General features: G+C 41.1%; 1 protein-coding gene across 4 annotated transcripts in view; it reads left to right on the forward strand.

The window, feature by feature from the left end:
- The first annotated feature begins 1,509 nt into the window (after positions 1 to 1,509).
- The window catches only part of nAChRalpha3 (nicotinic Acetylcholine Receptor alpha3), a 98,473-nt gene continuing 73,271 nt past the window's right edge, over positions 1,510 to 26,711 (forward strand). The window contains exons 1-2 of one of the 4 annotated variants that reach the window (XM_032439330.2): positions 1,510 to 1,919; positions 3,185 to 3,378. The gene's annotated coding sequence lies outside the window, so the exon portion shown is untranslated. The remainder of the gene's footprint in view (positions 1,920 to 3,184; positions 3,379 to 26,711) is intronic. The other 3 variants (XM_070209055.1, XM_070209056.1, XM_070209057.1) reach the window with 3 other exon arrangements.

Genomic DNA, 26,711 nt, shown 5'->3' on the forward strand with positions numbered 1-26,711 from the left:
ATATGAAATATGAATAGGAATATAAAAAAAATATAAGGACTTTTCTGAAAGCTAACGGAAAATGCAACAAATTGAATAAATTTCTTTTGCTTTTGCATAAGCTCCATTTCTACATAATATTGATTTTCAATATATATTGATAATACCCTGTTAAAATACAATATTTGCCAATATATATATATATATATATATTCGAATAGGGGCGTGGCTGTGCTCGCTAATATCCGCTGTTAGATTGGCGCTAACAATCGAGTGCATTGCCATTGTAGCAGACGCATCAGGAGCTGCCTGTGCCATTAAAGATAGTGTAAAAGTCCAACAAAAACCATCAATTTGCTGGGTCTGACCAACGAGCAGTGTCCGTTGGTCACCGCACCGCACAATCCCGCATCCCACAATGCAGATTGCACTTCTATGTGCGGTTTTGTTGCTGCCCCAAAGCGGCCAGATCTGAGCACGGTGTATGCTGCTTGCTCTTACACAATGCAGGAGTTGTGCCGAAGGGTTTGAAGGGCGAGGAGGGGATACGAGGGACGCAGGGCATGGCGCTTTCATTAACCTTTTTGGCATTCAACATAATTCAATTTGGCATCAAGTCGTGCTGCAGTAGCAGCAGCAGCAGCAGCAGCTCATTTGCATTAATGCCATGCACGTGTGCAGTGGAAAGTGCATTGAAAATGTTCATAAGTAAATTGATTGGCCGAATATCCTTAATTGTGGCTTACGTTGCTTAACAAATTATTGACTAAGCTGCCAATCGCTGACTTTAAACAATGAAAACCCACCGAAATAAATAGTTAAGCCCAAGCCTTGGCTTACGGCCGCACCGCTTCAAGCCCGAATCATAAATTGAGCTATTTAAATGTAAACCTAAGCCACACCATTTATAATTACATATAATATTGCCAGATAAGGGTGAAGTTTGGTGAGACTCAGTGACAAGTTGGCACAGAAATTGACAGAGGGACGTGGCTCGATTCGCCATCAATTTCTTTTATTTTCTCTTTATAAAACTATATACTATATATATACACTGCTATAAAAATAAATATACATATAATTTAATAAATTTATGATAAATAAAATAGTTGAAAATTGAAAGAAAGTTGACGAAAGACCAAGTTTACGGTGCGAATTTTAAGGCAAGACTTTGATTTGAACCGTCAACTGAACCAGCGAAAAAGTCTGTTAGGTTGGCTGCCATGTTAAACACTCTATGGAATTAAATAATATACCATTTGGGATCCATTTGGGATCTGTTAGGGATCTGTTTGGGCGGCAGCATGCGTTGGTTCCATTTCAGTTGCTGTTAACAATTTCTGTTCTGGGCCAAACATTACGTATACGTCGTGTTGCCGGCTGCTGTTGTAAACGCCTCGTAATGTTGTACACGGTGCGCATGCCAGGGAAATTTTAACAGAGCCATAAGGGAAATTCTTGTGCCGCAGCAGCTATAACAGCCGCAACAGCAGCAGCAGCAGCAGCACAACCAACAGCAGCAGCAGCAGCATCAGCGACAGCGACAGCAGTGGCATCATCAGCAGCAGCAGCAAACATTGCAGGATAGTATGAAACAGGACTCAGCGCAGACGGCACGCGTTTCGCTTTTGAGGAGAACCAAACGCGAGAGTCGCAGCAGTCGCAGTCACAGTCGCAGTCGCAGTCGCAGCAATTGCCGTTGCCGTTGTTGTCGTAGTCGCAGTCGCAATCGTTGTCTCGTCTCCGTGGCCGTGTCTCTGTGTCTGCGTGTGAGTGCGCGCGCGTGTGTGTGTGTGTATGTTTGTGTTTCAGTGTGCGTGCATATGCGTCTGTCTGCCTGTGTGTGAGTGTCTCTGAGTGTGTGTGAGTGTGTGCTCATGTAAGCCCAAAAGTGTGTGCCTGTGTCTGTCGCGCATGTGACTGCCAGCTGCGTTTATCTTGTGAGTTTGAATGAATTGCCGCTGCTGCTGCCGCTGCCAACAACAACAACAACAGCAGCAGCAGCAGCAGCAGCAGCAGCATTTTCAAACAGCATAATAAAAAACAATTCCAAAAAACAGCAAGAACAACAATAAGCTCAGCTCTGGCTGCGCTTAGCAGCGACGAAAGCGTTTAGCGCCTGTAAATATACGCACAAAAAACGCACAAAAAACGCGCACAAAACGCTTACATAATTTTTGTGTGTGCTGCGTCTGCCGCTGCTAAGCGGCAATAAAAATGCACATAACTACAGCTGCAGCACATAGCTACGGCAGCAGCGGTCATAATTGTATGGCCGCAAATGCCGCTAACAGAAAAAGCCAAAATATGAATTGTACAAAATTTCGCTTGAAAGCAATTCACATAATTTTGCAGCGCGAAAAAAAGGCGCGCAGCATTTTGGCAGCTGTTTCTGTAGCCATTGTTGTTGTTCTTATTGTTGTTGTTGTCGTTGTTGCTGCGTTTAAGCGTCGTCTGATTGCCACGAACACTGTCGTTGCCTACTTTGTGGCGCGCGCGCGTTTCTTTGAATTGTTTGTTGTTGCTGCTGCTGCTGCTGCGGCTGCTGCTGCTGAGCTGCAAAATTGTTACACGGTCATTGCGGAGGTCGCGCTAACAAAGCTGCCAAGGCAAAGATAAAGACCAACAACAACAACAACAACAACAACAACAACTACAGCAACAATAGGGGCGACAATTGCGAGTCAGTTAGGAAATTGAAGTCAACATTTCGTAACCGAATTGCAGCAGCAGCAGCAACAGCAGCAGCAGCGACAGCAATTGTTGCCGTTGCTCAAGTTTGAGGCTTATAAATTGTGTTTAATTCATTTTCAAATCAATTTGCATCAACTTGTTGCATTAAAATCCAAATTGTTGCAAATGAAATTTGCAAAACAAAAAAAAGAACAAAATGCGCGCGTTTTGCACGCGTTTTCTGGCTGCTGTTGTTGATCTATTTTCAAACATTCGAGCTCAGCTGTTTGGTCCTGGCGCACAGAGCACAACAAAAATAAAAGAGAGCACAAATCAAAAACTCATTAAAAAAATGTCTAAAAAGTGCGAAAGACTATTGTGAAATTTGTGTGGTTTCTTGTTTTGGTTTTTTTTTGTCTTGTTGTTTTTTTTTTTTTTTTTTTTTTGCGAACAAAGTTTGTTGCAGCTGTTTTTTTTTTACATTTTTGTTATGTTTGCAAACACGTTAATAAAAAGCAAATCAACAAAATAGTGCGCACAATTTGAAGAATTCAACTACAACAAAGAAAAAAAGAAAAGAAAATAAAAATTGAAAAACTAAATGCAAATAAGCAGGCGAGAAAAACAAACAAATAGAAAACGAACTAAAGCAGCAGCAACGATTTGAGCAAAGCAAAACGGAAACCAATTTTTTTTTCGCTGACTGCCGAATCGTTTTGTGCCAAGGTAAGATTCAAGATACTATATAAGATTTAAGATGTAACTGGCTTTTACATGTTTGTGTGTGTACGTGTATTATAATTAAATGCCTCCAAGCCCTGGCAGCCATTATACATTTTGTCACAGCAAGCAGTCAATGGCGATCCCAAAATATGTTCATCATATAAACTAGAATACATTGTGGCAGAAGATAAGAAGCTACCGATTGATTCCAGCGTAGATTTAAGCAAATCAATATGAAAAAAAAGAATACAAAAATAGTTAATTCTTGATTTGTTGCAACAAATCTATAAAGACATGTCTGTCCGCTTTGTCTCAGGTTGTAGCTAGTTTTTGGGAATCTTCCGAGCTGTCCGAGCGCATCGGAACAGTTTATCCTATTATCTTTCAGGGAAAGAAGTCTGTGTAGCGCTAAGTTCTTTTTATTAAAGTTTAATGCTTTTTGAGAAATGTGTTCCAAACTTGGCATCTATGAGTTTTACCAAGCTGACTAATAATTTGCCAATGCTGGTAACTTTCAGGCTATCTTAAATTACAAATAATATTACTTTATTATAAGTGTGCCTAAACAGAAAACATGAAACTCAAAGAAAATGTAAAAATGCCAGTTTAAAAGAGATATTTCTTTAATTTATGTTTTGTCACAGCACAACTGGCCGAAAAATCGCAATGCATTTCAGTTGGAAGATTATTATAAAGCTCTAATGATATATTTATTGGCTCGTTGCTTGCATAGGCAGTTCTAGGAGTCCCCACAGAAAGAAACATATGATATAATATAATAATTATAATTCCTATTTTCCAGAGATGTTAAATGTAGTAATTATTGTATTGTATTGTTGGTATATTAACCTGATATATATCAAGTGCTTGATTATTGTAATTGTTTTTCCATGCATTTGGGTATTCGACTTTTAGATTTTCCGGAATGTGAATTCGTTAAAATATCAATTAAATTATGTTTCTAGGATACAAAATCCAATCTTTGCTTCTATGAATACAAGAATAATGAACAGATTTTCCAAGATAAATTTTCCAATTGCGTTTGCATTATTGCTAATGCGAGCAACATAAATTCATTGCTGGACATTTTATTTATTTATAGTTCAATTGCAGGCAGCAAATTAAACAAAATTCGAAGAAACTAAAATCAAAAGAATGTCGAGTAGTTCTATCGAAAAATTATTTAGTAAAATATATATAAATTTTTTCCATGTAAAATATTGTCAATCCAATTTTCTCTATAAGCAAACATTTGCACTTGATAGAACTTTTCGCATATAAATTGATTAATTGTGCACATTACCCTGCAATTAAGTTAAGCCAAAAAGAGGGTATGCTGTCGTCCAGCATTTGTACTTGTGTAAGCTAACAGAGTTTAATCAAACATCAGCCCCTTTTCATAGGTCAGTTTTTGTTGGGAAAGGTTTTCTTGTGCATGGCCAACATTACTTTTTGATGCCTTTCTTGACTAAAATCATTTAACTATAATATTTTCCCAAAAACTGCTAAAATGTTTGCCCAGCAATTTGACCGATTATGGAGAGTAAAAGAGAGAGGCCGTGAGGGGGCATGACAGTGAAAGGGATATGCTAAGTGAGTTGTTGTAGCAACTATTGTTGTTGTTGTTGTTGCTGTTGCTGTTGCTGTTCTGGTTCTGGTCGTTGCTGTGGTTGCCAAAATGGCAACAGCTCCACATTTATTTATTTTGTTGCTGCCTTTCCAATTGGCCCGTACCACACACCGAATGCCGCACAAGGCCCATCGTCTCACCGCCCCCAATTGCCGTTCGCCTTATCGAGCCACTCGGCCAGCTGCAGTCGTGTGCCTACATTTTAGGGTTTTAATTAAATGCAACAACAAAGCCAGAAGCAAACAAAACCATTGCACACACTGCTCACAACAATGCAACTTGTGTAAGTTTCGTTCATGGAAATTAAACGAACGGATTAAATCATGAACTGACCCAAAAGATTTGCTCTCGCAATAAGCTAAACTAACCAATGGCAGCTTGTAACATTGCAAATATTAATGGATCACAAAGTGGCAGAGCTGCTAAACAATACATATTACCATAATGGAATTATGTTTCCTTAAGTTTCAAATATGTATGCACAGCATGTGCAAGAAATAAATGTCGTAGCCATGCATAGGATCTCAAAATAAAAAGAAACATCAATGAATTGGTATCTACCGACAGTAAGTTGCTCTGTATATATCCTTGATATATAAAATATGTTATTCCTCATGCGCCTTGCGTGTAAGCTGCGCTTCTTCCTTCCTTAGTAATAATCTGTGTATGAGAAATGCATGCTTAAACAACTTAAAGAAGGGGCAAGACCAGATCGAGCTTAAAGTATTTGCTTCAGGTCACTCTTGTTGCGATGCTTTAAGCATTATTTTTTAACGAGCCACATGCATATCTAGCAATAATTATAATGGATATTTGCATATTATCCTGGATTTTTTCCATCTACAGTTCGATGTTGTGTCATTGAGTGAATTTGTTGCTCGCCAATCGGAATAATAGCATATTTCTCAGTCCATTGGCGTTGACTATTTTGCATTTTAATCGTTTTACTTAATTGTTGGGGCCAGCGCAATAACAACAACTAACAGACGTGCACAGTCTTAAAACTCACAGGGTCCAATACATGAGCGCCTGACAGGGCTGCAATGCAAGAGCGATGGGGAGGGTGTGTGTGTGTGTGTGTGTGTGTGTGAGTGTGCTTGTATTGTGCATGGGTCCCAAAATGAATGAGTGAACTTAACATTAGAGACGCTGCCCGTTCTGGTCAAACAAAAGGGCGGCGGCACCGGCTACCAGAATATAGACAATGGGGCGTATGAGCGACAACAACAAGAGACAATACAACAAGCCAAATAAATTGTAAACATGGAAGAAAGGAGAAAAAAAAGCGTTTACAGCGATGAGCAAAATGAAGAGATTAGTGAAATGACCAACAGAACACGGCGGGCGTTGAAGCTTTGCCCCTGCCACATACCCCACACACAGCGCAGGCAAGCAAAGGATGTAGGGGTATGTTAGGGGTAACAGTCAGTGTGTGTGTGTGTGTGTGTGTGTGTGTCTGGCGCAAACAGCAAAAGGCGAGAGGCGAAAGCAATGAAGAGAAAACATTTAAGCGAAGCTCTTCGGCTCTGATCTCCCGCTTTCTGTTGCCCCCATCTGGCTATATAATGGCCTTAACCAGCTCAGTCCAGTCCGGCTCATCTTTGTCCTCGTCGCTTTTTATGGCCATGTCAAACACTGCAAATCAGTTTAAACTAACAACTAGCTTCCCCTGTGCGGCAGCGGCAGCAAGTAAGGGTGGGCGCATAGAAGTCTGCTTTTGACTATGTTTTTGGGCGTGTCAAAATGCTTTTGTCCGCAGTGCAACAGCAGCTGACGCCTTAAACAGGCGACGACGGCCTAAGCATTGGCCACACATAAATGACGTCCTCCCCCCCTTCGTCACCCTAGCCAAGGGTATTCTAATTTCTAAGCCATTAAAGAGGGTATTTACATTTGTTCCTGCAATGTGTAACTCCATGAAATTGTCGCTTATAAAATATATTTATATTTCTGATCAATATCAACTAACTAACAGAAACTACGCATGGTTCTGCCTTTCTACAGCAGATATCGGCTGAATCGAAGCACTATATCATATATCTGCTATAGGATTGATTGCTCGTTAATTAAGTTTTCTCATAAACTTTTTCGCCTTTCAAGATATTTTACTTAACTTTCAAATTATTCAGCAAATAAAAACTCCAGTATTCTTCCTACATATCTGCCAAGACAGGAACAAAGCGCGTATTTATTTATTTAGGCAGCTTTAAACGAATAAAAACAACGAACTTTTAATAATCAAAATATTATGAATAAAGTTTGCTTTAGCAACATGCTATGTCATATTTTTAATTTTAGCCAGAGCTTGTATTTATTTTAATTATTAGTATATCAGTTTTTTTTTTTAATTTAAGTCTTTTTCATATAATTATTTTTTTAGTTTTTATTTTCTAGTATTTATTTAAATTCTTACTAAATTGTAATTGAATTAGAATTTGTAGTTTCCAGTCATGCGATTGCTCGGCTTTTGTTTGCAAACTTTTCAAATAAAAGTTATCAGGAACTTTTTAATTAAAATTCTATATAAAATGTATACCATAATTTTTTCACATTTCCACTCATTTGCTGCTTGTGGCAAAAACCATATTTTGCCTTACCTTCTACCTACATTTCTGAAGAGCGAAATGAAAACTTGTTACCAGAAGTTTTACCAAGTAGCAGACGTTCTAAAAAGATTTTCACCTAGTGGTAACTTGGTTACAAGGTTTTCGAATGCCCTAAACTCAACCCCAGCCTAGGGTAGTGATATTTCTTTTGTATGTACATATACATATATATGTATGTGTGCTATTAAGTCGCAGAGTCTGTGCAACTTGCTGCGGGATTTGAACCAGCGACCATCGCGGCTCAGACACGCAGCTTCACCACTTTATGTGTCCAAAGCACACCTATATAGTTGTTGTTGTTGTTGAATGCTTTTCGAACAAACTTTGAGCTGACCTTCGAACCCAAAGGATGCATCCGTAAAAGTTTTAACTGAAGATTGTAATGTAATATAGTTTATGCATACGCAGCAAACAGTTGCCCAGTCCCAGTTACAACTGCTCGTGTGGCAAATATGAATTATTTATGTGAAACCCAATAATCCTTTATAATCTCCGAATTCAAAATTATACAATGTAATATATTATTTGAAATAGTCGCTAAGCATATTAAAATTGAATTATTTTTAGGCTGAAATTATTTATGAATGTTAAATCTATTCTTAAATTTGCATAAACAAAGCTCTGTCAAAGTGTCAATGATTCGGCCAGGTACGCGCTCTTAATATCCTTTATTTGTTGTCTCTTTTTTTTTCATTTATCACTCGCTGAATTATTAAGTAGGACAAAAGCAGCATAGACACACACACACACACACACACACGCACATTCACACGTAAGTTCTTTCACTTACCTGCACGCGCACAATTAACCAATTAGCACCTTTTCAGAATTCCCTTTTCACGTGAATTTGTTGGCTTCGTTTTTTTATTGTTTTATTATTATTATTTTTATTGCACTTTTTTGTTATTGTTGTAAACGAAAATTTGTTTGCTCATAAAAATTTTAATTGCTCCGACACAAAACAATGAAAGCCAAAAACAAAAGCAACAGCAAAAAATAAAAAAAAAAAAAAAAAAAAGAAACTTTGAGTTGGGAAAATGAAAACTGTGTGAAAAGCGCGAGGGCCAATAAAAATAAATAAAATCAAAAGCAGCAGCAGCAGAGGCAGCAGCGGCAGAGGCCCCGCAGATAAACTGCTAGGCAGCAAGTGCTATGAACGAGGGGCGGCAGGTGTGCGCCCATAAGGGGCGGGGTCGGCAGATGACAAGCGGCATATTAGGAAGGTAGCCACAATACCTGTTAGCGCAATATAACGGGCACAAGCACAAGCAGCAGCCACACAGAGAGTCGTCTTAGCACTTATTAACTATTGACAGTACTTTGTATTTATGAAGAAACGTTTAAATTGATTTATTAAAGTATTACACAAAAGCAAAGTCAGAAGAGAGCTAATATACTAGATATAAAGACAAAAGGCCAACAGCAAGTGCTGCAAGTTCGATTTGACCCAAAACTTCGGCCGGAGTTTCGTTTCTTCAACCTGCTTTTGCGACTGTAAGTCTGCAAGTACGCAGCCTTTTTCGTGTGCTTCGTTCTCGACTGCAAGCAAGGCAACTTTTCGAGTAGCCCTCGCAAATTGTATCGTCCTCCTCTGACTGCTGCGGTTTTAAATGTGTTTGCCCGGCACAAAATGCGTAAAAATCAAGCAAAATGAAAAAAATAAAAATAAAAATAAAAAGAACAAAAATCATTATAATAAAATACAAATTCTTTTTTCCTTTTAACTTGCTTTTTGTTGTTGTTATGGGCGTTTTCCTGCTCGCGAAACTTTTTAATAGCAATGAAAATGCCTTGGAAAGGCCGCAGAATGTATTATCAGATTTTTACGTTGCCCTTCCTTGCACCAGTGATGGGCGCGTGCCGGACACGATTCAAATAGACTGCGATAAGTTAGTTGAAGCACAACTCCATAATTAATGCTAGCTATATCCAAAAGTGATTTGTCGTATAGCTTAAAAAATATTACAAAGATTTTACTTCATGCATAGCTTCGCTCACTCTCTCAAATATGAAATTTTGCAAAGAAAGCGCATTGTGCTTTAGTTTGTGTACACATTTGTGTGCCAGATTTAAGCCCTGAAAATTTCATAATGATTGGACTATAAAGACCCAACTTATTCAAGAATCCATTCGCCACAGTGTGGGCCTAAGGGGCTAGAAGAAGCACAGCCGCAGCATAAACTGGCCAGTTAGCGGCGTGTGGGCGCTCGCGTGTGTGTGTGTGTGTGAATGTGTGTGCATGTGTATGTATAAAAAGAAGCTGCAATACTTTCAACGGGCCCTACCGACTAGAGGACTCGTACAGGCTTCATATAGAAATTGATCTCCTACCAGGCACTGGAGCCCAAGTTATTTTTTGCTCGGCTCTGGATAGTTCTCAAAAGTTGCCGTTCGACTGTTTTATTTGAGAAATATTTTGATTGGAAGTTTCGTTTCTTAATAAAAAATAAACAATTAAAATCGAATCACTGACCTACTTCGTTCTATCTACAAGCCCGGCAAACATATCTGGTCCACGTTTTATATTATTCTCTTAACAGTTATTATTTTTTTCGTATCATTATACCTTGCACTGTTGCTAACAGTTTGTGTGTCTGTGTGTGTGGAAACTTTTTAAATAATAAGCATAATGTGTATATTGTTTGGTCCTGCTAAATGCAAACACAAACGGCGAAACGGCTCCCTTGGCCAACGGGCCCAAAGGAGTGAAAATAAAAAAGCAAAGCGCCACGTTTTGCCATACATACTCTTACCAAACCGTAGCTAACGTAGTAGCAAATAAAATTTAAGCCCAACCTAACGAAAATTTGCGTTGCCAAGAAAAGTTATGGAATTTATGTGTGTGTAGGGTATACAGGACTCGTGGTAGCTGACTGTTATTGCGTGTTATTATTGTGGTTATTCTTATTGTTGTTGTCGGTTGTTGCTTGTTAAGTGGCTCGTCCATACGCCGCACAGCCATCTCTTGGGAGGTTGTGGCAGCAACGCTTCCTTTGGGGAGCTGTCATACATGCGTGCGTCTACATCTACATGTGTGGCAGGAACTGTCAGTTGCTGCGGTTCCCCAGTTGGCAGGGGCAGATGTCTGAGCCACAATGTGGCACAATTGAAACTGAGGCTTTTGCGACTTCAAGTGCAACTTGAATGGCGACTTCAATTGCTTGGACCGGGCCATGTTTTAATAGCTCGCAACAGAGTTGCACTTGTTCGCTAGCAATATGGCCATTTGACTTTGTTGCCCCTCTAAATGCCACGCACTCACACACACACATACACACACACACTTTAGTTTGAATGGCTGTGGCAAACACAAAAAAGACCGCACACTAAAAAATGGCAACTAATTGAGTTTGTCCAAAAAGTGTTGCGTGCTTTTCAGCGCCAGCACCATGAAAACTTAACAGTGTGTGCCTGTGTGCGTGTTTGCGTGTGCATGTGTGGGCTAGGGATGGTTGCGGGCGTAACCGCGCATTTGATTTACAAGCCAACGTTTTACTTTTTCAAAGACGTCGCTGGGGAGCTGCTGCTGCTTTTGAGTTTTCCCCCTCGTTGGTTACACGCGGCGTATGCGCAACATTGAAATTGAAAAATAAAAATGCAAACAACAAATAACAAACAATACATATTACAATTACGCTCGTTGGCTGCTGCCCTGTCTGCAACAGACAGCTGACAATACATATATATTATATATACTCCACATGCATATATACCTACTTTATATACAAGTTTCTTATGCATGTTACATGGAGAAGAATTCGGCTTGGGGCTGCTCGCAATGAGTACATGAGAGCATATTCACGCGTATATATAAATGTTATGTTTTTAAATTGGCATCCAGTAGCAATATATATGCAAGATTATATCGATATCAGGTGTAAAGCTTACTCGAATCGACTGACTTAACGCCACGTGCCATCTGCCACTGGCAGGCATTTCAATTTCATGCCACAGACGCCCAAAATCGTTTAGGTTTCTGGATTAGGTTATGGGGCAGGGATTGGCGGACAGCGGACAATTATTCAAAATATGGTTTAGCTGGTACCGAGCAGCATATGCAAAGTGAATCTTTAGCATAACAAATGTGCCCACTGGCTGCGACTAGGATTAGCAGCGGGCCGTTACCGAAGCTGAGTCCTTCGATGATGACTTTACGTTTCGCAACTGGCTCTAAGTGAGTTTCGCTTGGTTGCGACTGCAAGGGATGTGGGGATCTGCGTTCAACGCATGATGACTGGTAAACAAATCGTTGGGCAAAGCCGCAGCGTGGCGTTGCGGTGGGATGTTGGCCGGAGAGAACAATGCGTTGCCGTTTGGCAACATTAATCGAAGGCGAATACTGGAATCGCCTGCTAGATGGCCAGGAAGGAAGGCAGGAAGGAAGCACTGCAGACCGAACAGCGACCAAAGCGGCCAGCACGAATTTTAGCCGAAATGAACTGAAAACGAGGTCAACAACAATACGAACGACAGCAACAACAACAACAACAACAACAACAACAACAACAACAACAACAACAAGAACAACAATAAGCTAGCCAAAAAGAAGGCAACCGCATCGAGTTGTCTTCGGCTCTGCTCATCGGTAGCAAAGGGTCTGTCCTGAAGGAAGTCCTATGATTTATTTGCCTAAACAATTGATATGGCCAGAAAGTTGTTACGTGTAGCGTGAAGTGTGGGGCATGCGTGGCGGCGCCTTCTTGAACTCTTTGAGGCCGCCACGAAGGCAGCGAAAGCTTCTGTACGTAGATGAAATATGTAAATAGGATTTATGGCAAAATTTTAACAGAATTTCACCGCACAAACAATAGAGCAGGCGGCGGGATGGGCTTCGAACTCAAACAGTTGAAAACATATTTATCCAAGTGAGTGGATTTCGAGTCGTGTTGTGTGTGTGTTTGCTTAAGAGGATGTGAATCTCGTCTCGTCCCGGTGACGAGCTCTGTCACAGAATTCAAAATGGAAAATTTTCGCTATACCATATTCGCGAAGTTTCCCGTTTCTGCACAGAATGCACTTCTCAAATGAATTTGGCAAGCCTTATGTCCTTAAGACATTGTTTGATTTGGCATTCTTTGGATTCGTACTAGCTTACTTTCAATGAACGTATCCTTCTGATATTGGCGTAGACGGGGGATACTTTTCTTTTCTAAATAGCTGAAAACATATTCTGGAAATGCGTACGCTTCTTTCGAAAAAATGTGTAAAACGTTGTCGTTGCCGAGCTGTGCTTGGGCAGCTAGCCTCAGAATATGGCGGGCCTTCTGCAGAGTCCTCGCTCGTCTTATTTCGTGCGCAGCCATGCCCCATATTTCCATGGCGTAGCTTTATGTGAGCGCCAGAATCTGCACATAAATGGTTATTTTCGGCTTGGCGACAGCCTCCTGCGGTGTTCCTTCCTCCTCGGCATAGTGCGGAATTTCTTCTGTGGTTGGCAAAAGTTAGACTCTTGTCATCCATCGTGATGTCGGATGACATATTTTGCCCGGTTTGTCGTCTATTCAAAATGTGAAGCAAAATGGGCAGCTTTTTGCCGAGATGGACGTACTTTCGTTTGGTCCAGGAATCATGCTGATCTTAGTAATCTTGAGCGGCATCTAGATTGAGTAGGGCTAATGGGCTTCACAATCTCCATTCGCTTTGTACACCAGCATAGACCGAGAACAAGATCCCAGCATCTAGCAATGCTCAGAAGCCTTTCCGAGAAAAGGAATACCCTAAACACAGTTTTAATTTTTCAGTATAAGGGCTACATAAACTAGAGAGTGGGAAAGCAAGAGAACACGCTGATGAGCGTACTTTCAAAATGCAGGTTACAACTGTGAGCCACCTTTTGCCTATAGCAAGTCGACTTTTTAATATGATTATGTAAGCGCATTTAAGACCTGGCTTACAGGGTATTTGCGTGCTCAGTTTGTCTTGACTGCCTTGCCACTGTTGCCATAGAAGCACTCGGCCTGTCTACGCATTATTTTTGTTACACACACACACTCTCTCTCTCTCTCTCTCTCTCTCGCTCTCTCTCTCGCTCTCTCTCTCTGCACTTGCTCGCACTTCGGGCTGCCGTGGCCGTTGGGCCAGGTCATACCTTCATTCAAATGTCTCACAGTTTGTCTTTCGGTTTGTCATGTGCAAATTAAGCCGTCTTCGTCTTTGTTTGTACCACCACCCCCCTTTCTTACTTCACACCACTTGCCAACTCATCCAGAAAGCTACTACGCAATTTTTGTGGCCATTGTTGTTGCTGTTGTTGTTAATCTGAGTTGTTGGTGTTCTAAAAGCAGCTTCGGCTAGAGTTTCTGCAGCTCGTGCCATTGCCAAGTGTCATTTCTGGCGGTATTTACGCTTTCAATAATTCATGCTTAAAGGATAATCAGGATATGCTTGTATGTAAATTTTGATAATGCCATTTGCCTGGCAGGCAGACTTTGCTGCTTCTGCTGCTAACACTGCCTTCTGCCAGTCTGTGTGCGTGTGTGTGTGAGTGTGTGTGTGTGTGTGTGTGTGTGTTGTTGTTACTGGCATGTGAACCACACATTAAAGTGATTCTGAGGCTGCCACTTTCACACCTTTTTGCTCGGCCCATTCCGGCCGAGCTGTTTTTCAGCTGCTTATGCTTCTTTTTATACCCTGTATCTACTGAAAATACATAAAAGGGTACTACGATTGTATGCAAATGTATGTAACAAGCTTAGGGCGCTTGTTCATAAAGTAGCCACGTCTATATGTCGAGCCATTTTCCCGCCCATCTGCATAAGCGCCTCGATCTCGGAAACTATAATACTAGAGCTAGAAACTCTAGATATCTCGTCCCATTTCAAATTATCGATAAAAATCGATTCAGAGGCTTGGGTTTTTAAGAAAGAATTAGATACAGCAAATTTGCCTTTCCCCATTTCTGAAACTATAATCAATCTTAATAAAATTTAAAGAACTAAAAGCGTGGTGCTTTTACTATGGCCTTTCGGTACAGAGTAGCTGGCTCTCGTAGTCGAGCACACTAGACTACAGCTTGTCATACCCTGAGCACATTGAAAATGGCTAAAACCATATCCCTCAGCTTTAAAGGCTAGAAAACCCAAATTTGGGCCGTAACGCTTTGGAATTTACACACATTTGGCTGCCATGTTTATGGCAATAAACTTTCCGAATGATCGGACTATAAGCACTGAAGTTTTTTAATAATTTATTTCCCACAGTGTGGGATTAAGGAAAGAAGCACAATCGGCTAATAAACAGCACGGCCTGTGACGCGTGTGTGTGTGTGTATAGAAGATAGCTCGACTGCTTGTTAGTGCAGCTTGTCGCTGGATTCAGAGTATGATGCAGTCGGACACTCCCCATCGGAGCACTCTAACTTGTTTATTTCTTTCCGCTTGAAATTTGCAAATCGAGACTGCGAGGCGCCGCCTGAGACGACTGAGTAGCGCAGTTAGTCATTCCAGTTATTTACTCATTCATTTCATGCATTTATTCACTGACTCGCAACACTCTGAGCCTCCCTTTCGGCAGGTGCAACTCATTTGCTGTTAGGCATTTTTCTTTAGCCATACGCTTGAATTTTTAAACAGCTACCCGCCAATTGCTTGGGGAGCTGTCAGCGCCATCCATGAAATATGTGCCGCTCTCCTGTGGGCCAACTGCTCGTCTCCTGCCGTGCGCACTTCCCCCGTGACTCGCATATTTCGCCGATGGCATATGCCAGCCTTAAATTGCTTTCAATCTCGGCAAGTTTGCGGTTTTCAAAGACTGCCGCCAGTTACTGGCAGTGGGCGGGGCAGTGTCCAAAAGCTGACCAAATGGTTCACAAAACTAGGCTGACCAACAAAATTTGCATGCCCAACCTCAGCAAGAGGTACAACACCAAAGAGCTTTAGATTTTCAAATGTCGTTAAATTAAAAAACAGAAAAAAAAAGACAAGCAAGAACCGACTGATCGATGAGCACATACCCTATGTTCGAGCCCGAAATTATTTATATTTTTAAATCCAGCTCGATTAAAGTCCTTGATGTTTTGGAGTGCCAAGTTCACAAACCAAACCTTAAAGTGTTGCATTCAATTTGAGCCGTGAACTGAACCATTTGCGCATTTATTCATTAAGGGTATGCGGACATAGAGCAGAAAACAGCAAAAATGGCAACTGCATCAGCTGTTCTCTGTCCAAAATGGGCGTGGCAGTTGGCATATGCAAAGTTTCGAACGAAATGTGTTGCGAAATTCAATTTAGTTGGATTTTTATTCACTCGGTCAGCTAACAGGGCGGTTGAGGCAGCTCTCTCAGCTCGCGTCTGACACGAACAGGTGCCCCGTCTCGTATATCAGCCATGCCACAACAGTTGGCATAGCTTCCCTTCACCCCGTGCTGCAGCTCGCCCTAAGGTACAAAATGTGTTTGGTGCGCTGGGGTTGTGCGGATTTATCTTTCTTATCGATCAAATGTCATTTTTCAGTCTCGTTTCGTTACATTTTGACCATTTTGTTCATCATACTTTTTTTTTCTAGCGTCAAAATTTGCAACTATCTATCTGAAATTTATAGCACATTCATATACATTTTCCACGTTGACTCGGCTATGTACATATTTTATAACTTTAATTTTTGCGTTTTCAATTTCAAATTGGGCATCTGTGTGTCCGCATGTATCAGCTGCTGGGTATCTCTTATTTAAGCACTCTCCTCCTTCATCTTACTGCTCGAAATGCAGCTTGGAATTTAGTTAGAAATAAATTTCTATGCCAAATTGATAATAACAACATATTCCAGTTCCTTTAACTTTAAAGATACATTTAAAAATCCTTTCCAAATACGTCAGAGGGAGAGGAAAGCAATACGTATTTGAATGAAAAGAACACATTTTATTTTTCCAAATGATGGAAATTCGGAAACCAATAAATAAGCTGACCAAACCAACATGGCAAACATTGTGTGCCTTTTGCATAACAGTTCAGTGTAACTTAAGTTAAGGCAGTGAGAAGGTAGGGAAGACCATTCATTTACTGCGAAACTTTATATAAATGTGAACACACAAACACACACACACATACACACACAGAGGCTTCAGGTCCAGATGGTGTGCCAAGCCCTGACGGTTCGAGTGGTCGAGGAGTCGTGAAAAGAGAGAAGCTCTGTGCAAATCCCAATATGAGCTCCGTCAGACAAGGTCTACGCTCGATGCAATTATGGCGATGGTGGATATCGCAGCTTAAGAACCGGAGGGAAACCAACTAGGCACTAGGGAGCAAAATATTGCGCGTTGGTTGCGTTGGATGTCCGGCAAGGCTCGGTATTGGGTTCACTCCTGTAGAACATAATGAAGGTGCTCAGAATGCAACTGCCTCAGGGATACATTACTAACGGATTCAATGATGATCTGGCGCTTGTGATGCTGCGGCAAGGAGGGAAGGGGCGTGGATGTAGCAGCGAATGCCCCAATAAGAAGCGTGGCCAGCTGGATGCGAGACGCTAGCAGGCCAACGCAGGCAAGTCGCAAAATAGTGCAGTTTGTCGAGTCGAGAGAATGCATCGCGTACCTGGAAGTCATGTTGGACAACAGGCTTTGCTTCCGACAAGACTTGGAACAGCTTAGCAAAAATGTGGGCGGATGCTACCCACCATTGGGGAGCCTGGGCCAGGTAGACGTCTACCTCTCGAGAGATTTGAAGGCTCTGTGCAACAGCACGAAAAGAGCTGACAGTCAAAGCCTTAAGGGGCTTAGCGCATGCCGAGTTATTTTTGGATTCCGGACCGTCTCAGACATAGTACTGCTCGGCATGCTGACAGTGGAAATACTAGCCAAGCAAATGAAGGCAATAGTGATGGGCAACGCGTACTTAACGGAGGCCATCCGAAGATCGGAGAGAAGAAAATTGAAACACGCCCAGCAAACGGAGGTGGACACAAAAATTATATCTTAATATGCAGCTATGGATTTGAAGACGAACAGACGAGTTTATACTTAGCGCATTTTTTTTTTTTTTGCAAACTTGGCGGCTGCAGTGAGTATCTTAGTGGGCTCCAGAGTGAAACGAACTATCTTCATCTGTGGGAAGACCCAGAACACGTGCTGTACTGCCTGCTGCTGATGGTTGATCCTGGTCTGGTGTTGTGTGCTTTGGAACAAGACTCTGGAGAGTTCTTTAGCCAGTTCGTTATCCAGCGTATTCTTAGATAATGCGAAAGACTGCCCAAAACAAGCAACCAACTCCCGTGAAGTAATACTATTTAAGAGTATGGAAACATTATCACAAAAAAAAACATAACCTTTCATTCATTTTCAATGGACTTAGAGTATATAAAAAACATGAGTGAACCATTGTGTTCCTGACGCATTCATACAAAACCTCTGAGTTAACCAAAGACAAATACACGGCACTTGGCTAGAACGTGTTGCCTAGTTTCTTGCGGATGGATGCAACAAAATTGTTGCAACTCAAATGGCAGCTTAAGAGTAAATGCAACATGGCCTCTATATGGCGCAGTATGCAACTTGCAACTTTGTTGCCGCATTTTATGCGACAATAATTAAAATAGTTTCTTCCTATCGTCACATTACGCATACGCAGCGTTGTCTCCCTCGCTCGCGTACTTAATTCATAATGCGACAGCAACTTCCGGTTGTTGTTGCTGCTGCTTGTCGTTGTTTTAGTTGTTGTTCTTGCTGTGGATGTTGCCCGTCTACCTGGCACTTATGAATATTTGTAACGCTCCTCTTCATCGTCGCAGCTGGCTTCGCTTTGTGCCAGCTAAAAGCGCGCAATTTGCATAGTTGTAAGTTGTGTGTGAGTTGTTGTCAGTCATAAGTTTGCGGGGCTCTGGGTTGGCAAAGGGTCTGGCTGGGTTGGTTTCGGGGCGCATGTTTTATGCATGCGTTGACATCGTTCGCAAATGATGTGGAGACCAGCGGCAGCTTGGATCAAGCAGCAAGCAGCTCGCCAGTTGGGGTAGTCTGGAAACGAGGCGAGATGCAGCCAACTCTTGGCTCGCCAGTCATTAATCAAAAATAATTACTTTTTGCTGCCCAAGCCCTAGAGCTTAGCATACTTATTTGAGACGCGTTTTGACTGCTTATTGACTGGCAAAAAAAAAGCCCAGGCCAGGCTGCCAGTCAGCCAGCCAGTCAAGCATGTTGTTAAGCTTCCAATTAGCCAAGGCAGTCGACTTTAACGCTTCCTTCGGATTCAACACGTTCTCGGCCATGCATGCCACGCCAGCCTGGTGTCCTTGAGTCACGGCAGGCTTGCCAGCAGGTGTGCACGTGTCCTTGCAGCTGCAGAAATCAATCACAGTGCCACATTGCCGCGTCCTCCCACGGCTCCCACGCCTACCGCAAGCCTGCGAAAAGCACAAGGTGCACCTTCCACAGGGTTGCGAATTTTTTAAAGTTTTACTTAACATATGAACCTATATATACTACTTCTGGCATATATACAAAGCTTCTGTAAGCGGATAAAGCATTATAGTTGGCAATTATAGTGGTTCAAATGGAAATAAAATATATATGATGCCAACTATGGAAAACCAACAAAGTCTGAACCGTGCTCACAATTGCTGTTGATTCTCTTGTAATTGATTTCAATTCTTTTCTTAATAGGATTATCGCTTATTCATATACCCTGTAAACATGAATGGTTGAAGAGCCATGGGTATATAGATAATATAAAAGCATTATGAAATTTTAATACTCATTATTTTTATGCTATCATGAGTACTTAGAAATAATTAAGAAATCAAGACCGTTTTGAATTCGTGCAGCAACAATTTTTCTGTGTGAAAACTTTTGTCTTCATTTTTCAAAAGTTGTCACTTAATTTTTTTCCATGTTTTTTTTTTTTTATTTTCTACACTCTATTGAATAGGATCCACACAAACTATGATACTTTTTTCCAAGGAACACTTTTTAATGGGTATCCTTTTGTCGGATGTGCTAAAGCGTTTGTTTATTTTGTTTGTTTTATAGCATTTTATTATTTATGATTTTATTTATTTAATTTTATCTTTTTTTGGTTTTAAATTTCAAATTCAATTTGTCGCAACGTGCGAAGTACGCGAGAGCTTCAAATAATGAAAATAAATACAATTATAAGGCGAACGAAAAGGGAATTAAGCGACGCGGCAGTTGCCAGTGCATGGCGTGTGGCCTGTGCCGCGCCAGAGCTGGCACGTAGCAAAATTCCACGCCCACAATGTGCAACTCTCCCCTCAAACAAAAACAAAAAACAAAAAAAAAGAAGAAGAAAAATGTAAAAAACAATAAAGAACTGCGACCCCTGACAATCACGGCGTCAGCCAAACTTGAAGACAGTTTTAAAATAATTTAACGATGGCCTGGGCGCTGAGTGACTTTTGATGGGGCACGTGCCCCCAGCCAGCAACCGACCCCCGTCCACCCCCTGGCCTGGGCAACACTTGGGTCAGAGATAACAGTGTCGCATTCTCCTTATGGCTTATCAGCAAATTGCAACGACAAGCGGCATGCAACGCACCGAAAAACTGTTTAAAGTTTTGCAACTAGTTCGCACGCATTTTGGCTGCCACACCCCATCCCGGACACGCCCATGCCCATGCCCATGCCAACGCCCACGCCCATGCCGACGGCTTGCCCAAACTGCTTGCAGCCTGGTTGGGAAATTCAATTTCCTAAGTGTTGCAAGTGCCGGCGGCCGGCAGGCAGGCAGGCAGTGGCTAATGCTAATGCAGTCGGCGCTGCCGCTAAACGCTGACAGAATGCCGTCCGTCGTCCGCCGTCTGTTGTCCACCTGTGTTGTCCTGTGCTTTGTCCTTTTTGTCTGCTGCCGCTTGTTGCAACTTGTGACGTCTTTTGTTTGCAACACTAAGCTGCTGACTGAATGCCACGTTGCGCGCGCTTCCCGGCTTCGGCGGAAAACTTTGCTGCGGAAGCATTCCAAAGGCGCCAAGTCCGGCAAACTAAAACTTAAACAAAGCAAAGGTAAAATACGTGAATGGCATGAGGGCGTGGGTGGTGGTGTTGTGGTTTGGGAGGTGTGGCAGCCCACATCTGTGCCACTGTGCCGCAATGTGCTGGGCGCGTATGCATCGACTTTCCGAGCCACAGCTCAGCTCGGCTGTTGCATTGTTTTTGTGGCTTTGATTTTCGCAGAAACTTTTAAGAATTTCCCTTTACGGCCTGCGGTATTTTTGTGAGAATTTTCAATCCGCTGGGCAAATCGCGTTTGCCTGAATGATTGCAGAAAACAGTTGTAGAGTTGGTATTTATATTAACAAATTGTATTTATAACTATTTCATATGAATGACAAAGAGTTGTTAATCTTAAAGTAACTTATATTTCTTAATCCCACAGGGTTTTATTTCAATTATTAGGTATTACGTTTGATATTTTGCCAACTGTGCTGTTCTGTTCTTGATGTTGTGGGAATCTACTTATTATTTAATTATTGAAAAATTGACAATATTGGACATTTCATTTGCCGAGATACAAGTTCATATTCTTGCAATTTTCTGAGAGCTTTTAAGAAATCATATTCAAGTACTCGATACTCGTTTAAGTAGAGTGCATTTCGTACACGTACGTTATAAAATTACTAAACAGCAATTTTACAGTTTCTGTTCAAGTACTCGATACTCTTTACGATAAAAATGATTTTCAGTAAAAGTGTTTCTCTTTTTCTGTTTACACGAAATGCTTTAAAGAAAATTAGTTTTCAGGTTCCTTGCAAGTACTCGACACTCTATGAAGAAAAGAATAGTTTTCAGCTTCTGCACAAGTATTCAATGCTCTATTAAGGGAGTAATATTTTACAAAGTCAAAAAAAAATAAAATATTAGTGTTTTTCAATTTATGTTTAAGGGCTCGATACTTTGTAAACTAAGTATTTTTCTCTATCCAATCGATATGCTTTTAAATAAGATATTTTAAGTTTCTGTTCAAGTTCTCGGTACTCAACTAAGAATATAATAAATTTTAGTTTCCGTTGAAGTATTCCATTAATTTTTGAAGAAAAATCAATTGTTTTGCAGTTTCTGATTAAGTGTATTTTTCTCTTTCACTTGAAGTACTCGATAAGCTTTTAAGAAAAACATATTATAATTCAGTTTATGCTCGAGTACTCGATACTTCATGCATCTTCGTTCAGAGATAGTCAAGTTTCAGCTTGTTATTTTTGCAATATATTTTTCTTTAATTTGTAAAGTATATTCAAGTGTTAGTAATAAATCTTTTTATTCCGGCGTTTGCTGCTGGCATTACTTGGCCAACAGGCTGTGCTGCTTGCCAAAGAGCAAAGTGCAGCAAATTGGCACAAATCAAAAGCAGAGCGAAGGCACAACTCAAAAGCAGCGCGCAGACATATAACAAACAGGCAGAGGCCACAACCAGACAGACAGAGAGAGAAAGAGAGAGCGAGAGGGAGAGAGAAAGTGAGCGAGAGGGTGCATTGGCTATAATTAAGCCATTTGGCGCTAATCGCAGATTCTACATAAAAAAAAAAAACTATGCAAATATCTGTGCCAGGATATGGATGTAGGCTGTTTGGCTGTGGGAAGTGGGATGTGGGATATGTTTGGGATTGCTGTCCAATGCAGCTGCCAGCTGCGCTTGCACAGATACACTCATATATGCCTGTGTGTGTGTGTGTGTGTGCGTGTGTGAGTGAGTGTGCGATAAATATACTGATGCAGGCATTTTATCAGACTGTTAAGCGAAAGTTTTGCGCTTGGCGTTTCATTAAAGTTGCGGGCGCACAAAAGTATGCTACAAAATTTGTGCGAGCACCATGTGCGTGTGTGTGTGTGTGGGTGTGTGTGAGCGCGTGTGTGTATGTGCCCTGGCAAAAGTTGTAGCCCGATATCAGTTACTTATACAATGAGCAAAAGAGACAGCAGCACAGACAACGGCAGCGGCGACGTGCACATTATGAAGATAAGCCTTAGAAAACAAAAGAGGCCTCCCCACTCATATGCCCCACCCACCAAATAAGTTTGTGTGAATCTGTGTGTGTGTGTGTGTGTGTGTGTGTGCGTGTATGAGTAAAATGTTTTGACTTGTCCTACTCTCGTTGCCGTTTGATACGCTTTTATACTCTTGTCGAAACAAAATTGTTATGCGCTGCCTCGTGAACTCTGCGCCAGGGCAACTATTTACACAAGCTGCAAACAAAGGGTATTAATGCTAGCAGAGATTTTGGTTTAGCACATTGCATGTCTGTGTCACCCGACCTGCACACATTAAGTGCTCGCACATCATTTACATATTATATATGCACAAGTATTTGCATTAAAGAGCATTGCAATGTCGGCTCACGTATGCCTGGCTAATCTCTTTGCCCGTTTCATTTTATACCCTGTACTGCGAACTTTATCGAATGGCATAATAAAGTTATGCAAATATATATGAGAGCATCAATAAAGCTCTCTATCTGTCTGTCTGTCTGTCTGTTTGTTGAGTGTACATCAAATCAAATATGGCATATAAGCTCTGTTAAACATTGCTAAAATTGTATATTTTTCATCTGGCTGCTCATACTCCAGCTACAAAAAGGGTATCTACTAAGCAAGCAACTATGTGCTTGTTTTTCTCTTTTTGCATAATATAGTTGTGGCTTTTACCACACCAAAATGGGTATGTTACCCAAAGCAGCCGATCCAAAAAACTGAAATGAAAGTTGTTACTTTCACCGGGTGTGTGCCTGTGTATGTGCGTGTGTGTGTGTGTGGGTGTGTGTTCTACATACACAAATCAAAAACTTTTACTTACCCCTCCCAGGCGTTGCGGCACCAGCTCCCGCTCTGTTTCTGGCCTTAGACTATTAACTGCTGGCACGCCTCGTTCAGCTCATCCTCTGTACTACGCACGCCCATCACCGCCCACCGCCCACCGCCCACAGCCCGATGCCCCAGCGACTGGTGGCCAAAACACACGCACTGTTAGCTAAGTTCATTTATCTATGAGCTTTAAATGTTGTCGTTATTGTCGTTGTTGCTCTTGTGCCTTTGTTGCTGCTGTTTTCATTTTAAGTTTGACTTTTTCTTTGTTTCTAGCAACATTTTCATTCTATGGCCGGCCTGTACACAATTTAAAACAATATTTACGCGCTGCATCAACAGCAGCAGCAAGAGCAACAGCAACATCAACTATAGCAGCATTCATTATTATATAAACAGCATAAGAAAGTGGCCCGAAAAGTAGCTAACAAATCAAAAGCTCTAATCGGGAGTGCGCGACTAGGAGATACCATGAGCCATGCTGCTGTCACAAAATATCTAGCTCACTTCGGGTGCGTATCCTAAATGGGGAAATGTTCTGGATCTGTGTATTCTATACGAGAATCTACATACCATATTTTGCCACTTTAGCATTTAGTTGATCGGAGTTATGTTTAATGCGTGCGAGCCAATATATCCTATTTGAACACATTTTCAATGGGAACAGGGTATACAAAAAGGGGAATCATATAACATCAACTGAAAATAGTCGGCGACATTAAGGCCGACACCAGAGCAAAGCCAAAGCCAAAAGCTGAGAATAAGCAAGCGCCAGAAATGGAGCTAGACATGGGGAGGCTTACGCTAAGGGGGCTGGGCAATGGCATTGGACTCTGACTTGGGTAGGGTAACGAACACGTTAGGTTGGTTGACAGAAAACGAGCCTCCGAAAGCGTCTTCAAATTTTCGACAACGGCAAAAACAGCAGCAACAGCAACAACAACAACAACAACAAGAAATCGCTGACTGCTGCCACTCAGCGCTGAGCGCTCGGTTCTCGGTTCTCAGTTCACATTTTGTATGTTTGTTGTCAGTTGCTTTTTACTCTGCGTTCATTTCCTTCCTTTGTTGCCCTTCTTTTTTATTCTATACCCAAGAAAAATGACCCAAAAGGGAATGCTGTGCTAATGTATGCAATAGGCAGACATCTGAAACAGAAAGGATTGCATAAATTAATTTTGTGTACTTAACTTTTGTCGGAAATCTACTTCAAGTTTCAAGTACGCAATGACCAGAGAGGAAAAATTTGTTAGTAAGTGAGTAAAGAGAAATAAGATAATAAAGGTTAGTGTGCAGACGAAAGAAAAATAAAGATATGAAGCGGGAAGGAAAAACGCAATTGCAACGCTAGTAATTGCAGAATAATTAAATTCGTGAATTGTTAGAAACATACCTTTATTACATTTTGTACTTATTTAAGTAAAATTCACAATTATGCACTATGCTTCACAGCTAGATCACGATATATTGATATAAATCAATATAATGAATACAGTAAAACATTTCAATGAACTGAATCGATCGATGTGTGTCTGTCTGTCTACATGAACGTATTGATTTCAGAGCTGGACTTTTCAATTTAATTTTAAATGAAACAAGGAAATGTTAGTGTCTTGGGCAGCCTAAATAATAATCTCATATTATTTAAATTAAATTATATTGTTTAAATTTTCAAAATTCAAATTTTTGCCTGTAAGAGAACGCAAGAGTTAGCTGCAGGGTATTTTGGAGTCGGGCAAGCGCTATTTATGCAGGCTTATTTGGTGTTTTTTTTAATGCTTTATCGGGCACAGCTTTTTGCTGAGTGCCACTATGTGTGGGTGTGTGTGTATGTGTGTGTTTGGTTATTTGAGTGTTGCTGTGTCTTTATTGCTTTAAGTAAGCAATTTGAAATTTGAGCGGCATCAACAAGAACAGCAGACAACAACACAACAACAACAACAGTCACTGTAAGAAAAGAGACAACTGCTTTTGCAGCCGCTAAAATTGGGTTGCGAGTTACTCAAAATGTGCTTGCAACATTGTTTGACAAACTCGCGACGCGGCTTGTGTGCTTCATGGGTTAATTTCATATCAAGTAAAGAGCATGTTGAAAATGCAAATAAAAAAAAAATAAAAAAGCAGAAAAAGTAATCTACACTCGCTTCTGCTGACTGATGGCCGCAGTGTGAAAATTGAAAAGCGAAAGCATTTTGAATGCCAACTCGGGACTTGAAGCGGCAGAGCCTGAAAAATTTCTAATTACAATAATTAATGCGAGCCAACAAATGCAAGAAAGAGAGCGAGACAGATAGCCAGATAGATAGAGGGTGCATAGCTGGCGTATTGCCAGCTGCCTAGGCATAGCAATGCTTATGGGGCAACGTCAAGTGACGACAATGCCGTACAACATGTCGTATACTTAATTTCCAGCATGCGACGTGCGCTCACGTACCAACAGCAACGGGCGAAACGCAACGAAACAAAACGAAATGAAACGACACGAAACTACGCAAGGCAACTTATGCCATACATATAGCAGGGGACAGTGCATAGATAGGGTAGTGGATAAATGGCCGGGGGCGCGGGTGGGAACTGTCGTAAGGGCAGACAGCTGAATAGATGAGACGTCTTCCTCTTTAGGCGCTCATCACATTTGTCATGTGCCGCCAAGCTCATGCCGGCACACAAATAAAATTCATTTAAAGCAGATAAAGAGCAGAAAATAATGCTGAGATAGCGACTCGTATAACCACCGTTGATTACATACATACATATATACATATCATATATGTTATGCATGTGAATGTAAGGACAACTACAATAGGGCAGGTGATGTGAAAAAAAACTTGACAACAACTCGAATTGATGACCTCATAATGCAACCAGCTCTGGATTATTTTCAATAGGAAATTCGTTGGAATGCAATTGCAAGCTAAATCGAGAGAAAACATTTCTCTTTGCATTGTCGAAGACTGCATACCCTTGGTTGACAAGTTCGCTGAGCATGTGAAAGGTAGCAAAAAAGTTTAATACTCCTTATCTGTATACTCAATATTACATAAAACTAATTATTTAAAGCGGCGGATAGATAGATAAGTGGCTGGATATGGCTAGATCGACCGATATCAGAGATATTTTCTTCTATGTGCTACATACATTTTCACAATAAAAGTCATAGTCAAATAATAAAATAGTCATTATTGTAGTTTGTCGCATAACTTAAGCAGCCGCAATGTATATTAATAAATGTATGCATATACTATGTATTTATGTGCAACGCGTCGTATGCGCAATATGCGCTCTTTTCTTTTACCCCATATGCTTACGTGTCTGCATTTGAGTTTAGTGAGTAACTGAACTACCGACCGTACGTCCATC

Source organism: Drosophila virilis, chromosome X (genome assembly GCF_030788295.1).
Source record: "Drosophila virilis strain 15010-1051.87 chromosome X, Dvir_AGI_RSII-ME, whole genome shotgun sequence".
Classification (NCBI taxonomy): Eukaryota; Metazoa; Arthropoda; class Insecta; order Diptera; family Drosophilidae; genus Drosophila; species Drosophila virilis.